This window comes from Sarcophilus harrisii, chromosome 6, assembly GCF_902635505.1.
Source record: "Sarcophilus harrisii chromosome 6, mSarHar1.11, whole genome shotgun sequence".
NCBI classification, from domain to species: Eukaryota; Metazoa; Chordata; class Mammalia; order Dasyuromorphia; family Dasyuridae; genus Sarcophilus; species Sarcophilus harrisii.
Window position 1 is genome coordinate 177313712 of NC_045431.1, and position 13545 is coordinate 177327256.

Here is a 13545-nt window from a genome sequence, read left to right on the forward strand (position 1 = left end):
TAGGGTTTTGCAAGGGTGAATGCTGAAAACTAAGCATATGTTTTGAAAATAAAAAGCTTTCAATTCTGATGGACATGGCTCTCTTCAACAATGACATGATTCAGGCCAGCTCCAAAAAAATTGGGATGGAGAGAGCCATCTGCATCCAGAGAGAGGGCTGTGGGAACCTAGTGTGGTTCACAAAACATTCTCACTCTTTTTGTTTGCGTGCATTTTATTTTGCTTCTCTTTTTTTTCTTGTGCGGCACAATAATTGTATAAATATGTATGCATATATTGGATTTAGCATTTTTCTACCATGTTTAACATATTTTGGACTCCTTGCCATCCAGGGGAGGGTGTGGGGGAAAAAAGGGGAGGAACACAGGGTTTTGCAAGGGCTAATGTTGAAAAATTATCCACATATATGTTTTAAAAAATAAAAAGCTTTAATAAAAAATTAAAAATTAAAATAAAGAAAAATGCTTTAAAAAAGATCACCTGTTGCATATGTTATAGAGGATTTCTTTGTTAATGGGATGGACTAAATGACCACTGAGTTCCTTTCCTACTCTTCTGTATTTCTGCAACTAGGCTAGAAATTCTATGAAAGCAGAAGAGTGTATCTTTTACTTCTTTATATCCCTACCATTATCCTTGGTAGGTAAAAGGGCCTCATAATATTAGTATTTGAGAATGACTCCTTCCCTCTCCTCCTCATCTTTCCCCTCCTTTTTTTTCTTTCCTTCTCTCATCTTTCCTACCCTCCTTTTTTCTTTCCTTATTTTCCTCTTTCTTTTCCTTCCTCTTCCCTCTCCTCCCTTCCTTTTTTCCTTCCTTTTTCTCTGCTTCCCCACTCTGCATTACCTCTAAATATCTCAGAGGTGAGCTTTCAAAAAAGGACATCTCTGGAAATCTTTGCCACACTTGAATATCAACATTCCTGCATTTTAATTTATTTTTTCAAATAACATTGGAAGGATTCAGCCAAAAAAGAAAAAAGACAAGAGACCACTTAGGAAATTCAGCTCTTGGACAAAAAATGGTTTGTATCTTAATTCTGTAACCTCAGCCCATTGGTATGGGACTCTCTTCATTGGTGGAAATGAATGCTTGTCTGTATGAGGAATGGGAGGGATTTGGAGAGAGAAGAGAGAAGATGGGATTTTTAGTTGGGAATTGAGGGAAGACAAGAAGGGAAAGTGTTTCAAGCATGGAGGACAGCCAGAGAAAATTACAAGATCTGAGGTTTGGAGGGTCTTGTGAGGGAAGTCAGGACGCTGGAACCACTGAATTGGAGAGTACTTGTGGGAGTGGAGGTGGAAGGTGAGAGAAGGGAATCATCATTTATTAAGTATTCCCTATATGCCAGGTACTGTTGCAAATATTTTCTCCATTGATCCTTATAAGCCTATGAGGTAGATGCTAATGTGATCTCCATTTTATAGTTGAAGAAACTGAGGCAAACAGAAGTGAAGTAATTTGCCCAGGAAGTAGCAGGAGTATTATTTATTTATCTAGTTATTTATTTATTTATTTTTTTAATTAAATAACTTTTTATTGACAGAACCTATGCCAGGGTAACTTTTTACAACATTATCCCTTGCACTCACTTCTGTTCCGATTTTTCCCCTCCCTCCCTCCACCCTCTCCCCAAGATGGCAAGCAGTCCTATACATGTTAAATAGATTACAGTAGATCTTGGATACAATATATGTGTGCAGAACCGAACAGTTTTCTTGTTGCTCAGGGAGAATTGGATTTAGAAGATATAAATAACCTGGGAAGAAGAACAAAAATGCAAGCAGTTTACATTCATTTCCTAGTGTTCTTTCTTTGGGTGTAGCTGCTTCTGTCCATCCTTGATCAATTGAAACTAAGTTAGATCTTGTCTTTGTTGAAGAAATCCACTTCCATCAGAATACATCCTCATACAGTAGCGTTGTTGAGGTATATAATGATCTCCTGGTTCTACTCATTTCACTCAGCATCAGTTCATGTAAGTCTCACCAGGCCTCTCTGTATTCGTCCTGCTGGTCATTTCTTGCAGAACAATAACATTCCATAACATTCATATACCACAATTTACCCAACCATTCTCCAATTGATGGGCATCCATTCATTTTCCAGCTTCTGGCCACTACAAACAGGGCTGCCACAAAAATTTTGGCACATACAGGTCCCTTTCCCTTTTTTAGTATCTCTTTGGGGTATAAGCCCAGTAGAGACACTGCTGGATCAAAGGGTATGCACAGTTTGATAACTTTTTGGGCATAGTATCAGGAGTATTATTTAAAGGGAAAGGTGGTTAAAGATAATTCTGTTTTGATCATGTTTAGCTTAAGACAGACATCCAGTTGGAGATGTGGGATCGGAGGCTAGCAGAGAGGTTCGAGACAGATTGGTAGATTTGAGAATCATCACCCTAGAAAGGGTGATCTGAAAGTAGAGAGGGCCAAAGAGAATCAAGGCTGATTCCAATGCAGCAAACTTGGATGATTGGGAGAATCCATCAATCAACAAGTATTTATTAAATTCCTCATATATGATAGGTCCTGGGGATATGAAGCTAATATTCTAAGGGGGGAGACAGCAAGTATAAATAAGAATATATATGCAGCATAGACATAAAGTGATTGCATTTCCAGAGTATCCTAAAGTCTTAGTTCAGTTTTATGAAGTTTTAATAACTTCAAAATAGAAATGCTCTCCATTGCTCTAGTCTATTTAGAACTTGTAAAAATGTTCATTGAGTGTTACTCAGAAAACAAAAAGGGTTGCATTCATAATGCCAGCCTTGAGATCATCCAAAGAATGACATTTTGGTCCATTTATGACAGATTGATATGACTTTACAAGGAAAAGTGTTATAAGAGTCCAGGCTCATTAGATGCCCAGAGGTGTCCAAGCAAGAGAACTTTTCTCCTCAGAAAGATCTGAGAAAGTATCGTCTAGAAGTTGTCACACATGCAAACGTATAATGGCAAGCTACCTCATCTTTTTAAAATGAAAGACCTAATATAATCTATGAGATGATAATTGCAAAGCATCTTATTTTTCCAATTATATGTAAAGATAGTTTTCGACATTCATTTTTGTAAGATTTTGAGTTCTAAATTTTTTCTCCCTCCCTCCTGGCTTTTGCCCCTCTCCAAAACATCAAAGAATCTGATACAGTTTATACATGTATAATCATTTTAAACACATTTCCATATTTGTCATGTTGTGAAAAGAAATCAGAACAAAAGGGGAAAAACACAAGAAGGAAAAACAAAAAAGTTGAGAATAGTATGCTTCCATCCAAATTCAGTCTCTGTAGTTGGCCCTTTGGATGCAGATGATATTTTCCAATCCCGTCTTTTGAAATTGTCTTTGAATTACCTCCTTGCTGAAAAGAGCTAAGTCCATCACAGTTGATCGTCATATAATCTTGCTATTACTGTGAACAATGTTCTCTTAGTTCTGCTCACTTCACTCAGCATCAGTTCATGTAAATCTTCCCAGGCTTTTCTGAAATCAGCTTGCTCATCATTTCTTATAAAACAATAAAATTCCATTACATTCATATACTATAAATTATTCAGCCATTCTCCAATTAATAGGCATCCATCTAATTTTCAATTCCTTGCCACTACAAAAAGAGCTTGCAAAGAGTTTTAGCACAGTTGTCTAGCACATAGTAGACATTGTAAATGTTAGTTGTTATTATTGTTGTTGTTATTGTTATATCTTAATTATTCAATCGATCAAGTTTTTATTAAGTACCTACTATATGACAGACAGTAGACATTGTAAAGAGAGTAATATATAATGAAGCTGCAAAGGTGGGTTTGAAGCAAGGTTTTCAGGAGCTTTAAAAGCCAAACAGAGAGGTTTGCATTTGCTCCTAGTGGACATGGAGAGCCATTATAATCTATTGTATATGGGAGCAACGTGGTCAAATTTGCTTTAAGGAAGACTACTTAGTCAGCTGGAAGGTAGATTGTGGTGGAAAGACGTGTGAGAAGAGGTTTGGGAGCCCTAGAATAGTCCAGGTGAAGGAGATGAGAGCCTGAACTAAAGTGAGAAGTGTCAGTGGGGAAAGAAGGATGGTTGGGAGAGTTTATAGAGGGATAAAGGACAAGATATGGAAACTGATTGGACTTGTGGGGTAAGGGAGACTACAAAATTGAGGGTGACATTGAAGGCAGGTACCTGGAAGACTGGATGGACAATGGAACCCTTGACAGAATCAGTGAAGCTTAGAAGAAAGGAGGGTTTTAGGGAAAAGATCATGAGTTATATTTTGACCTTGAGTTTCAGATTCTCTGGGGCATTCACTTGGAAATGTCAGCTGGTGATGGAAGTCTGAAACTCAAGAGAGAGAAGGGGGCTAGATATGTAGATCTGGGCATTTCTAGCAAAGAGATGATTAATACATGATAGCTGACAAGGTTATTGAGAAAACACTTAGAAAGGGACCTAGGAAAGATTTGAGGATATTCACAGTGAAGGTACAGTTGAGAAATAAGAGGAAAGGAAAATTTTTAGAGCTTTTTTCTTTTAAAAAAAAGGTTATTTTTTTATTCATTTTTATTTTCAATTACAAATGTTCTCCCTCCCTTTAGCCCTTCTTCATCAGTGAGAAAGCAAGCAATATGATACCCATTATATACATGTGATGTCATGCAAAACATAATTCCATTTTAGCCATCTTACCACCAAAAGCAAGAAAAATAAAGAAAGTGGAAAAAACATGCTTCAAATTGTATCCAGAGTCATCAGTTCTTTCTCTGGAGGTGGATAGCATTGTTTGATCATGCGTCCTTTGGAATTGTTATGGATCATTGTCTTGATGAGTAACTAAGTTTTTCACAGTTGATCATCACTACAACATTTCTGTTACTATATATATATGCTATGATCTGATTCTGCTCCTTTCACTTTGCATTATCTCATGTAAGTCTTCCCAGGTTTTTCTGACAGCATCCTGCCCATCATTTCTTAGGACAAGAGGACAAGTATTCATATACCACAACTTGTTTGACCATTCCCCATTTGATAGTCAACCCCTCATTTTCCAATTTTTTGTGACTACGTGAAGATCTGCTACAAATATTTTTGTACATATAACTTTCTCTTTTCTTTGATCTCTTTGGGATGCAGACCTAGTCATGCTTTTTCTGGGTCAAAGAGTAGGCATTGTTTTTTGTTTTGTTTTGTTTTTTTTTTTTCTTTTTCTTTTTCTTTTTTTTTTTAATAACTTTTTATTGATAGAACCCATGCCAGGGTAATTTTTTACAACATTATCCCTTGCACTCACTTCTGTTCCGATTTTTCCCCTCCCTCCCTCCACTCTCTCCCCGAGATGGCAAGCAGTCCTATACATGTTAAATAGATTACAGTAGATCTTGGATACAATATATATGTGCAGAACAGAACAGTTTTCTTGTTGCTCAGGGAGAATTGGATTTAGAAGGTATAAATAACCTGGGAAGAAAAACAAAAATGCAAGCAGTTTACATTCATTTCCTAGTGATCTTTCTTTGGGTGTAACTGCTTCTGTCCATCCTTGATCAATTGAAACTAAGTTAGATCTTGTCTTTGTTGAAGAAATCCACTTCCATCAGAATACATCCTCATACAGTATCGTTGTTGACGTATATAATGATTTCCTGGTTCTGCTCATTTTGCTCAGCATCAGTTTATGTAAGTCTCACCAATCCTCTTTGTATTCATCCTGCTGGTCATTTCTTACAGAACAATAATATTCCATAATTTTCATATACCACAATTTACCCAACCATTCTCCAATTGATGGGCATCGACTCAGTTTCCAGCTTCTGGCCACTACAAACGGGGCTGCCACAAACATTTTGGCACATACTGGTCCCTTTCCCTTTTTTAGTATCTCTTTGGGGTATGAGCCCAGTAGTAACATTGCTGGATCAAATATGCACAGTTTGATAACTTTTTGGGCATAGTTCCAAACTACTCTCCAGAATGGCTGGATGTGTTCACAATTCCACCAACAATGTATCAGTGTCCCTGTTTTCCCACATCCCCTCCAACATTAGTCATTATCTTTTCCTGTCATCCTAGCCAATCTGAGAGGTGTGTAGTGGTATCTCAGAGTTGTCTTAATTTGCATTTCTCTGATCAATAGTGATTTGGAACACTCTTTCATATGAGTGATAATAGTTTTAATTTCATCATCTGAAAATTGTCTGTTCATATCCTTTGACCATTTATCAATTGGAGAATGGCTTGATTTCTTATAAATTAGAGTGAATTCTCTATATATTTTGGAAATGAGGCCTTTATCAGAACCTTTGACTGTAAAAAATGTTTTCCCAGTTTATTGCTTCCCTTCTAATCTTGTCTGCATTAGTTTTGTTTGTACAAAAACTTTTCAATTTGATATAATCAAAATTTTCAATTTTGTAGTCAATAGTGATCTCTAGTTCTTCTTTGGTCATAAATTCCTTCCTCTTCCACAGGTCTGAGAAGTAAACTATCCTATGCTCTTCCATTTTATTTATGATCTCATTCTTTATGCCTAGATCATGAACCCATTTTCACCTTATCTTGGTGTACGGTGTTAAGTGTGCGTCAATGCCTAGTTTCTGTATGCTTTGTTTTATAGCCCTTTGGCCATAGTCCAAATTGCTCTCTAGAATGATTGGAACAATTTACAATCTCACCAACAGTGCAGTAGTGTCCCAATTTTTCCACTCCTCATCCAAGCATTTGTTATTTTTCTTTTCTGTCCTGTTGGCCATGTGTGTGAGGTAGCGAAATAGTACCTTAGAGTTGTTTTAATTTGCATTTCTTTAGTGATTAGTGACTTTTAGAGCATTTTTTCATATGACTATAACTTTGATTTCTTCTTCTGCCTCTTTACATCTTATAATCATTTATCAATTGGGGGATGACATTTACTTTTATAAATTTGGTTCAGTTCCCTATATATTTGGGAAATGTGGCCTTTCTCAAACATGTTATTTTTTTCTGATCTTGACTGCATTGCTTTGTGTAAATCCTTTTTCAGTTTCCTATAGCCAAAATTATCCATTTAATTTCCTGTGAGCCTCACTAGTTTTGCTTGATTCATAGATCTGATAGGTAATCACTTCCATGTTCTCTCAGTTTGCTTAGGATAACATTCTTTATTAGACAGGAAAAAGGAGGAGAGATATGGGATTATAATTTGAGGGATGGTAGGAAAGGTCTGGTGAAAGCCCTTTAAATATGGAAGAGATTTGGGCATATTTGAAGGCAATCAGGGAAGAAACGAGTTGATATGGAAAAAGAGAGAGAGACAGACAGACAGACAGACAGACAGAGAGATGGAGGGGAAGGGAGAAAGGGAAAGGGAAAGAGTGAGAATGAGAAGGAAAGAGAATGAAAGAAACAGACAATGAAAGACAGAGACAGAAAGACACAGACAGAAAGAGAGATGCAGAGAGAGAGAGACAGAGAGAGAGAAAGAGAGAAGGAATAATTGAGGGTTTTTTATCCTGAAAGAGATGGAAACATGAGATCATAGGTAACTTCATTGTCAGAGGCTGGGCAGAAGAGGAATATGAGATGATGTCAAAGGGTTATGAAATAAAAGGAAGAGGGAAAAAGGAATAAGAGGCAAGGTTTTTTTTCTCAACCGAAACTGACTAGACATATATGGAGGGCTTGAGAAAAGAGAAGATTTAGAATTTGGGGGAGAGAATGACATAAGAGAGTCAACTAAGGAGCAATTAAAGAACTGCTTTGCTAGAGCAAGGATCCATTGAAATTAGCTATCATGAATGGCAATATGCTTAGTAAGTTATGCCTCAGATAATTAGTAGTTGCATAGCCCTGGAAAAGTCATTTTCCTCTTTCAGCTTCAGTTTCCTCATCTATATAGTGGGATAACCACCTATCACTTCACCAAGGATTATTTTAAGGAGCAAATGAATTAATAGAAGATTAAAAAAATTTTTTTTTTTTGTTAATGGAAGATTTATAAAAATTCAAGCCATTCTCCAATTGATAAATGGTCAAAGAATATGAACAGACAATTTTCAGATGAAGAAATTAAAATCATTTCTAGTAATGGTTTAATGGTGCTCTAAATCACTATTGATCAGAGAAATGCAAATTAAACAACTCTGAGATACCACAACACACCTGTCAGATTGGCTAAGATGACAGGAAAAAAATGACAAATATTGAAGAGGATATGGGAAAACTGGGACACTGATACATTTTTGGTGGAGTTGAGAGCAATTTGGAATTATGCCCAAAGGGCTATTAAACTGTGCATCCTCTTTGATCCAGCAGTGCTTATACTGGGCTTATACCCCAAAGAGATCTTAAAGCAGGGAAATGGATCCATTTATTTGTGGCAAAGAATTGGAAAATGAGTAGATGTCCATCAGTTGGAGAATGGCTGAATAAGTTATGGTATATGAATGTTATGGAATATTATTGTTCTGTAAGAAATGATCAGGAGGATGATTTCAGAGAGGCTTGGAAAGACTGAATGAAATGAGAACCAGAAGATAATTGTACATGGCAACAACAATACTATATGACGATCAATTCTGATAAATGGGGCTCTCTTCAACAAGGAGGTGATTCAGACCAGTTCCACTTGTGCAGTGATGAAGAGAGCCATCTACATCCAGAGAGAGGCCTGTGGGAAATAAGTGTGGGTCACAACATAGCATTCTCACTTTCTCTGTTGTTGTTTACTAGCTTTTTGTTTTCTTTCTCATTATTTTCCTTTTTTATCTGATTTTTTTTGTGCAACAAGAGAACTGTGGAAATATGTATAGAAGACATGCAAAAAATGAGTTAATGAGTGTAAAGTGTTTTGTAAATACTTAAAAGCTATATAAATACTAGTTATTATTATGCAAACAGGAATAGAGGAGGTGGTCATGGGAAATGAGGAGATGGGGAAACTGGGAAGAGAGAATGCTGGAGGCAGCATCCATAGGTGTGCTGAAGACCCCTAATAGGAGCAAAAGTCAAAGAAGGGAGAATCTGTGAAAGAGGCACTGAATTAAGCGGCATGAAATATCCAAAGTGGATTGGCAGCTAGGTGGTGCCATAGTGCACAGAATGATAGGGCTAGAATCAGAAAGATTCATCTTCTTGAGTTCAAAAACTTACTAGATGTATTTTCTTTGCAAGTCACTTAACTCTGCCTCAGTTTCCTCATCTGTAAAAATAAGCCGCAGAAGGAAATGGCAAACTACCCCAGTACCTCTGCCAAGAAAACCTCAAATGAGGTCACAGAGAGTTGGATATGATGGAAAAATGACTGAACAACAAACAGCAATGTTCAAAGTGATGGGGTTGATGGTCCCTCTGTCCTCTGCCATGGTAGAAAGGATATTATGTTCAGTTTGGGCCTCTATTTTAAGGACATAGAGGAGCTTAGAGATCATCCAAAGTTTGGCAAATAGGAGAGCAAGGGCCCCCAGGAACTTGCCATCTGTCAATCAGTCTCAAAGCAATGGCAATATTGCATGTGGAAAAGAGAATACTTGGGGCTCTTTTGTCAAGTATTAGAAGGTCTGTTCCATGGGAGAAAGACTAGTTTTATGAGCCTGGCACAGTGTAAGTGTTTAATAACTGTTGCCTACTCTCTATGAACCTAGCACACAGTAAGTACTTACTAACTGCTGGTTGGTTTGACCCAGCTTGATTTATTCTCCTCAATCTCCTGAGGATAGAACCAGGAGCAACCAAGATGCCAATTGATTCTGGAAGCCAGGGAAGCCTCCCTTATCACATCTCCCAGCAGATAAGGGGGTTACCTTGGGAGGTTGGGATCCTATTTACTGGAGACTTCCACCCAGTAGCAGTTGTAGAGCTGTAGAGCTCCATCATAAAACTAAGCAGTGAAGAGAAAGGAGGAGACTTCTGGGAAGGTCGGGAGGGATTTCCAGGCTGCCTACAATAGGGAAGGCTTTTCAGATCTCCTAGTGAAGGACGACGTTCCCTTGATAAGGAGATTCAGCCTGAGACATTCCTGATCAGATGGCAATGAACACCAAAGGGGATGATTGTGGGGGGCTTTAGAATTTAACCTTGCTTTAGTTACTGAGGCAAGACAGTGAAACTTTTGAAGTGAATCAGGGACTTGGAATGAAACCTCATTCCTCTCATGACAACCAACTGTGTGGTTCAGAAATGGTGAGGGGGTCACCATTTAATAAAAAAAAAAAAAAAAAAAAAAAAAAAAAAAAAAAAGGAGGTTGGATGTGTTGGAGAAATATCTAAAAGCAAAGCAAAATTTATTATACGTTCTCGCAAGAATCGGGCGTCCTACCCATCGAGCAGACAATCTAAGGGAGGAGGCACTGTAGGGGGCAGGGTCAACACTTTTTATCCCTAACGCAAATACCCCCTCCCACCACTGACCCTCATCCTTATTGGCTGAGGATCTTACATTCTAAACTAGGGAACTACCCAAGAAATTGAACTTGACCAATAAGTACATAGTTGCCCATATTTGACTAAAATAGAGAGAAAATGATGTCATGGGAGGATAGCAGGAAGGGGACTTAGGTATGCCCTTGACTCAATGCTTAAAGTCCTTCAGACCTACTCAAACTCTGAAGCAGATGAAGCCTTAGTCGATTTTCACAAGTGTCTTGAAAGATCTCACCTCATCTCATTCACATCTTTTTAGATTTCTTGGGGAACCCCCTGCTTACTAGTGGAAAATGTGGCTTTAGAATGCTGGGCAAAAGAATTTTCATTCCTGAGACAAATTCAGGTCAGGGACCAACCAACAGCAGTGGGACAGGATCATTGCAAGAAGACCATGACATGTGAGCAACTTAACACATTGATGGAGACATGAAAGGATTGAGATCAGTATTGTTGATAAACTGTGACTCTTGCAGGTATCAGTGTCATTGGGTTGCCCTTCCTGGTCCCCCTAAGAGTGCTCATGTTCCCTTAGCCATACCTTCTACTTAATTATCTGCGTACATTTTGTACTCCTCCCCTCTCAAGAATGTAAGCCCTTGAGGGCAGGAGTTCTTTTTGTGTTTTTTCCCCTCTCTTTTCCTAGTCTCTAATCCATAGTAGGCATGTAATAATTTTATTGAATTGATTTGAAGCTTTGGATAAAATTCCTCATTTCTTCAAGTTGCTGTTGCAGTTTAATTACTAACATTTTACAGACTTTCAGTGTAACAGGCTAATTGAATTGCAACTGGAAGGTATTGACTCATCCTTGATGAGTATGGATTCTCCCTCCAAGGCAGATTGCAGCCCATCCACACTCTCTTATCCTATATGACTCTAGACGCTGTAGAGGTCCTCAAACCCGCAGGCCAGATGCGGCAGTGGAGGATGTTTATCCCACTCACCCAGGGCTATGAAGTTTCTTTATTTAAAGGCCCACAAAACAAAGTTTTTGTTTTTACTATAGTCGGCCTCCAACAGTCTGAGGGACAGTGAACTGGCCCCCTATTTAAAAAGTTTGAGGACCCCTGCTAGAGCATGTCCTCTCACAAACTCTCTATGAAGCCTTCCTCTGATTATTCAATATGAACAAATTTCCTAGTGTGTGAAATCTAACTCACTAGACTAAGAAATTAACCATTTTCTTCACATAAGTGAGGAATTGAGGCAGTTGTACAAAGATGGAACTTTTTGACTCTAGATTCAGAGACCTGTCTATTGGACCTCTCAGCTGCCAGAGATGGAACTCCAAAACTTCTCACTTATGTCTGGTTCGGAGCTTAAATTCTCCAGATAGTTGTTCCCATCCTCCATTTTCAGGTGTCTACACTCATAGACCTTGCATCTCTAGGGCCCTGCTGAGTTGATGTGCCCATACACACGTAAGGAAGACCAGGTCCAGATTTTCCATGAGCTGCCTTGTGACCCCTGGGTAATGGAGCTGTTGGACTATGTGTGATGGCAACAGAGATAAACAGAGACCGGCAGTGCTGAATTCTGGAAATTGAGAAAGAAGGACACAAAAGCAAACATAACCTGTGGACCTTACTGGAAATGGAGTCAATTCCGGAACAAACTGCAAACAATAGGAAATGGGTCAGGAAAAAAATGACAGATTGGGGTTTCTGGCGGATTGAAATGTCACAAAAGGCCATTAAAGAAGCTGATGTGTCCTCATGTCTTAAACTCACTAATTAAACCCAGATCTCTTGCTGCTATAAACAATGAGCCTGCCTGGAAAGACTTCAGGGGTTAATTGAAGTGATAATTGTATTCTGCATCATTCTGGATGTCAGGGAACAACAGCTTCTGTATTTCTCTGTGGTCAAAGAAAAGGGCCTTTCCATGGGGCCAGTGATTAACTTGCAGCACTTTGCACATTTTTATTTTTACCAAGAATCAATCCCTATGTACTCATTAAGTTCCGACTAACACGCCAAGCATTTTGTGTGGCTTTGAGCATTTTGTTGTTGTTTGTTCTTGGTTCTAGAAGGACACCATGACATCAGGGAGATGATATCCATGACATGCAAATGAATTGGATTTAAATGAGGGAGGGCTGGGCAAGGTCACCTGCCCCACCTTCCCCTCCAGAGCCACCTGAGTCCAGTTGCCAGATATAGATCAGGACACCTGGAGATGGCCCCGTTCCGGTCTTTTTAAGTGAAGGGCTTTAACAGGTCTCACTTTGATTGAGGCAACAGCCATTCAGTGATTAAAGTTAGGGATAAGCTCCATTGGGAATATAAAGAGAAACAAAAGCAGTCCTGGTCCTCATGGAGTTCCCAGTCTGACAAGTGAAACAACATCTACATATCTGTACATCTAGATGAATGTAGTCAGTCACTGGAGACCAGTTCTGCAGGGCTTGTCTGTGGGAGGTTCTGGGAATACTGAGTCTGAACCTATCAGAAAATCCAATTAGTCATTTCTGTCATCGAAAAGGGAAGAGGAAACAGAAATCTCCTAGAGGGAGAAATAAACTTGAACTTCCTGGCTCGTTAGAAAGAAAGAAAGAAAGAAAGAAAGAAAGAAAGAAAGAAAGAAAGAAAGAAAGAAAGAAAGAAAGAAAGAAAGAAAGAGAAAGAAAGAAAGAAAGAAAGAAAGAAAGAAAGAAAGAAAGAAAGAAAGAGAAAGAAAGAAAGAAAGAAAGAAAGAAAAAGCTTTTTCTAAAAAGCTTTTTCTTTTCTTTCTTTTTTTTTTTTAAGGGCAGATTGTTTATATTTTATTTTTTATTATTTTAAAAAAATTTTTTTATTATACCTTTTTATTTACAAGTTATATGCATGGGTAATTTTACAGCATTAACAATTGCCAAACCTTTTGTTCCAATTTTTCCCCTCCTTCCCCCCCATCCCCTCCTCCAGATGGCAGGTTGACCAATACATGTTAAATACATTAAAGTATAAATTAAATGCAATATATTTATACATGTCCTAACAGTTATTTAAGCTTTTTATTTTCAAAACACATGCATGAATAATTTTCAACATTCACCCTTGCAAAATCTTGTGTTCCAAATTTTTTCCCTCCCTCTCCCCTAGATGGCAAATAATACAATATAGGATAAATATGTGAAATCCCTCTATACATATGTATACAATTATCTTGCTGCAC